We start from the raw sequence: 6,000 nt of genomic DNA, 5'->3' as shown, positions 1-6,000 counted from the left end.
CCATGTTTTGTGTTTGTCAATCATTTGACTAGCTCTTTACTGTGAGTGGGAAGTGGAACAGATAGAAAAGTATGCTCCCAACGAATAGACAGGAAGGAAAAGCCATTATTTAAAAAAAATCCCAATCTTTCAGTGCGAAATGTAGCTCGCTACGTTTAGCTTTCTATACCGCAATGTGACGAAATGTCGTTACCGAGCCTTTTCGTACAGAGTAGGTTTCCTAATTCTCGCATGATTTCTCATAAGTAGTTGTGGTCGAAAACCTAAAAATTTCGTTTCTACCGGCACTATTAATAAAAATGTGTACGAGAAAGCATGTCTGCGAAAGCTATTGCTACCATTTACCAGCAGCTACTACTCTCCAGCTTTGTTTTTGCCTGATTGGGCATCTTGTCACTACGCTTAATCTGTCTTGGGATTGTATAAGGTATAGGCCAATCCACAAAACGGTTCGATACTTCGCCCTATAGAGAAGTACTGGGCTCTAGTTAAACGGAAACTTTGAAACTAAGAAGACAGCAAATGGAACCGATAATTTCTAGAAAAGATGGTGAATCGTCACTAGTGGCATATCTGAGGATACCGCACAGACCCTATTGGATACCACAGAACGTTCAAGAATTTCAGAGAAAGAAAAAAATCTTAATCAACCGTTTCCAATGTGCGTATAGCTCTATAATTATAAAATAAACAACCGATTTTGTTGGATTAAATGCAGCTTTATTTTTGCTGCTATTATTTTGGTGTCTGAAATTTAACGAAATCTACGATGGAATTGCTTCAATAGAATCGAAAAAGTGCTTGAAAAGCTAATCATATCTTACCGGTCGTAAAAAAATACGGGAAACAGCTCTATTTACATTTAGCTCTGTAGTACCTCAAGGTAGTTATTTGGAACGCTAAAGAAATAAAATAAATTTTTGAACAGATCAGTAATATCCCAGGTGTACTTTGTAATTAAATTATAAGCCTTCAATGTACCATTTGGATATTGTAAATCTGTTGGTATGAAAAATGAGGAGGTTTCATGCCCCTTGGAAAATAAGATAAGATAATTTCGGCTTCAGCATTTCCCTGCTCTTAATGAATGAATAAATAAAACAATAAAAAAAAAAATTAATGAATAAATAAAAAACCTGTTTTCATCCACCTAGTGGTGTGATGATACCTTTCTCGTGTACCTTGTATTCTCAGCAATACACCCGGTTTGGGAGGTTTTCCGTTTACGTAAACTTTTTTTTACGTTACCTCTTTTTACGTAACTCTTTTTACGAACAAAATCCCAAATAAAGTAATCTTTTCTTAAGAACCTACTTCGTAAAAAGAGGTTTTCACATACAATGAAAATCATTTTCCGCTCATTTATATTCCATGGAAATTACTACAGTATGGGTATTTTTGGAACTGGTTTGACGAGTACATGTCAGAAAACGATGTTTGAGGTGATTCAAAATTCCAAGATGGCGATTTCCTGTTTTTTGATATTCCTTGAAAACCCTTACAATATGGGTATTTTTGGAACGGATTTGATGAGTGGATGTCGGAAAACGATGTTTGAGGTGGTACTAAATTCCAAAATGGCAACTTCCGGTATATTAGCATTCCACAAAACCCCTTACAATATTCCTCAAAACCCCTACAATAAAGCGATGCTTGGGGTGGTTCTGAGTTCTGCTTTAGTTCTTAATATGTTGAATTTCGCTTTATTTGGGGCACTTGTTCAGCGATTTCAATAGTCTTGATAATCTGATTTGACTGGTATTTTAGTATTTTTTACTAAATCCGGCTATGATTTAGATCTGCTGAAGATATTATACTATTGATTCAAAAATGTATATGCCTACTCATGAAAACCGTTCCGAAATTATGCATATGGTGAAGGTATTCGAGCAGTTCGAGTAATATCGAGACATATTGTAAGGGTTTTCAAGGAATATCAATAAACCGGAAGTTGACATCTTGGAATTCAGAACCACCTCAAACATCGCTTTTCAACATGTACATTTGTGCTACATTTGTGGATATAACATCAGGGGAATTTATGTTATCATGGTCTTCCTTGCCGTATTCATTTCGGCATCATGTCTAAAAATTTAATTGCAAATGAACGGCTGCTTTCGAACAGTCAAATAGCGAATGTCTTCAAAAGATTTATTTGAATTCATATATGTTGAATCATTATCAGTATTAAAGCATTATACTTATATAGTGTATACCTTTCAAATGATTGATTGTAGATGTGCATATTGCGTAGAATCAATACAGTCTGTGATATTTCTATGAATACAGACATTTTTATGCCTTTATGACATGGTGTTCTAAATTCATACACGAAAGTTAATAGCTGCCGAAATGTTTTTTTCTAGCAACAACAAAAATACAAAAATCCCTTCAGTTGTAGTTATAAAAAACATTACTTTAGTGTTTGCCAAAAATAAGATGTAACCGTACTTAGTCCGTTCATGGTCTTATATGAAGTCAATTGTCTGTCAGTCGTATTATCCATAAATACAATTAATTTCAAACTATTAGGTAAATATTTCACCGAATGAAGTACACAATAAGTGCTTTTATTCCAATGTCTACTTTTTGCTTATCAATCAATCACTCACACATTCTATCACATTGTAGCTTGATTCAGAAGGGTCAAACTGATATCCGGAAAGGAAAGCGGAGTATCGAGTTTCGGATGAAACGCATTCCGCAAGTAACACATATTAGAATCAAGAAAGATTTTCATTGGCGAAGAGCTATAGTTCACAGTTAGAATCTATTTGACAATTAATCATGGAAAATTGTCATGATTTTCCAAGAACATAAAAAGATTTCTTTCCGAGCGTTTGTACAAAAGCACGTTTGTTATTTTTTCGGCACTGTTCCATCTCTGATCTCACAACAATCATAATTTTCACGGTATTCTCGTAAAATTGGGACAGTTTTATGTTTGATTCCCTTTGTTAGAAAACAATCAAACGTGGATGATTTTGAAATCTTTTTGATGGGCTTCGCACAGGGCTGCGCCATTTTTTTTAATTACGTTGTTCCAACAATTACTCTTCTTTAACAAAAAATATTTCCACTCTTGTTGAAAACTAAAACACTGAAAAAGTGGATATAACAAAATAGTTTAATTATTTTGGTAACTGTATCTCTTTTTAAGTAACATTTTACATTTACTTTTCTTTTCTTTTCTTTCTATTTCCACTAACTTAGATATAAACGACAAAAATTCCTGAGTTTTGTTTTGATCCGAATGCCGGTTTCGGAATTACAACGTTATAAGTGTAAAAAATTCAACTTCGAATCATTTACGTACTTTCCTCCTATATGACTGGACTGAATTTCGCAACTTAGGTTCGAATGAATGGTCCAATAATTCCATACAAAATTACTGAATTTCATCCGGATACTTAAGGTCTGAGGACAGAGGGTCGCGTGTTGAGTTTTAAATCGACCACGTTGCTCGCTCAATTCCCTTTGCGCATCGTATTTCTCTTGTACTCTCTCGTATATGAGCCAACTATACCGGGTTGCCAGCATACATTTGAGGAGAAGTTTTAACACATTAATCTATCGTAAGGGTTGGACATTACATGGATACCAATGAACAATGAAAAAATATTCAACTTTCACAAAGATAGAATGTCTGTGTGTTTGGTAGTCTTGTCGATCCAATTTTATTTCTCTCTCCTTTTTCAGAATGCTATCAAGAAACCAAGGCGAAAAAAATGTCGGATGCATTGAAACTGACTTTGTTTCATAGAAAAATACAAGAGTTTATTTTTATAGCGATAACATATATGTTTTATGTACTAATCGCATCTAAATTAAATTATCTAGACTTTGTCACGGTAGATTTATGATACAAGCCTTCAAAGCCGAGATATTCGATGAACAAGTAGAGGTATGCATTTCCGAGCGTTCCATTTTTCTGCAGTTTTTCAATCAGAAAAAAAATTCAACACGACCGCTAAACTCAATGAATCATTCTGAAAATTTCACAGAATATTCTCAACTAAATTTAGAAGACATTATCAGGTGGGGTTTTCTACATTCTGCACCGTTTTCAAAAAAAAATTATTTTGAAACGGGAAAATAGCAAAAAACCTACCACTTTACGGTACTGTCCTCAGCTCTTAAGGCTGCGGAATTGCAAGGTGACAAGTGTTAAAAACTTCGAATAGACATGTAAAGCGCACCAGTACGTACATGTGTGGGAATGGATGAAGAAAATACAATGCCGCTTTCACGAACAATGCTCACAGCATGCCGTGTTCGATTTCGTACACGCAGTAAAAAAAGCGTTAAACGAAGCTTGGTTAAGAAACTGCAAGCTTTCAAATGGCATGAAAAAAAACTAACTTCATAACTTTTCATCAAGGTTTAAAGATCATGTGGTCTCTCAATCTGCTATTGAATTTTGTCCGGATCCGAGTTCCGGTTGTAGAAGCGTCTTGATCGTGTTTAAAATTTCAAACAACTATGTAATATGTAGCTGGTTTAAATTATTAGATTACGAATTGGTGCGCTTTACTTTACAAAAACCTGTGTTCATCGAAAAATATTTATCCACCAGTAAAAGAATCTGATAAGGTTTATACAGAAAAACTGCTCCCAACGTTTGTTTATAGATACTTTGAATCGCTCGGGTTATTTGATGATTACTGTACAATTACTGGATTATTTTAAGATTTATACTGACCACTTGGATAATTCTAAAAAAAGTTTTCACCCAGATCATTTAGGATTACTACTGATTACATCTGAATTCTTAATGTAATTCATAGATTACTGGATTACTTTTAAAAAATCAGAGTAATCCTGGATTAAGTCTCACCTAATTTCCCTTTTGGAAACCCTTGGTTTGAACCCTCCCGTCAATAAATTTCACATTAAACAACCTCCTTTAGAGGCACTCATTATATCCATTCCCCACAGACCCATGGTCTTCAAAAAGTATCTCGTCAAATTAAATAAATTTTATCATGGCTCCCTTCCCTGTTATGGACACTAGCTACACACTCTCTCCCCTAAAAATATCCTTATGATACCCTTCGAAGAGCAAGAAGTATCTGTGCCAAGTTCCGTTCCGTTCAGTAGGTTCGCAGTTATACCGTTACAAATATTACACCCCCCTTTTTAGGTGCACTCACAAAAAACAGTCCCTCCTTCCAAATACTCGTAAGTCGTGTGAAAAATGTCTGGTCTTCAAAAAGTATCGATTTTTGTCACATTAGATAAATTTTGTCATGACCTCTCCCCTGTTAAGGACACTTGCTACACTCTCCCCCTGAAAATATTCTTATGACCATCAGTGAAGAGCAAGAAGTACCGGTGCCAAGTTTGACAGCAATCCGTACAGCAGTTTCGGAGTTATGCTTTTACAAACATTACACCCCCTTTTTGAAGGCACTTATTACATCCACCCCCCATATAATCCTATCTAAGGTATGCAAAATGTTTCTATGGTCTTCAAAAAGTATCGATTCTTGTCTAACTATATGAATTTTTGCATGACTAACTATATGAATTTTTGCATTTGTCGATAAAAATAGATGATTCCAATATATTATTATTTGAATGAAAACAATTTTTTCCTGTCAGGTGTCGCAGATTGACCAAACCCCAAATAAAAATCGTCCATCAGCATAAAATCTTTCTAAAGGCGTCAGACCTTTCCCCAAGGCAAGTGTGCGAACTGATTCGGATTAGTTTAAAGGTCGTAAATGGCGGATTGATCCGAATATTGACCGATTCCCAGCAGCATTGCATGAGGAGAAAAATGAAATCAAACGCGTACGCTGGTAGATGAAAAAAAAGGTGCGAAAATGAAAAAAATTCACCAATGCTGTCGAAATTAGTTCTAAAATAATTAATACTAAAAAGAAAGGAGGGTAGTTTTTTTACGTACTTATATAATACAAAATGTTAAATGCTAGCTTTTTTTCTCTAATAAACGTTTTCCATTGATGCATTTGATGTGTTTCACATATTTTCTCA

The sequence above is a fragment of the Malaya genurostris genome, chromosome 2 (genome assembly GCF_030247185.1).
Source record: "Malaya genurostris strain Urasoe2022 chromosome 2, Malgen_1.1, whole genome shotgun sequence".
Lineage (NCBI taxonomy): Eukaryota > Metazoa > Arthropoda > Insecta > Diptera > Culicidae > Malaya > Malaya genurostris.
The sequence above is the reverse complement of the archived record's forward strand: the minus strand, read 5'-3'. Positions refer to the sequence as shown.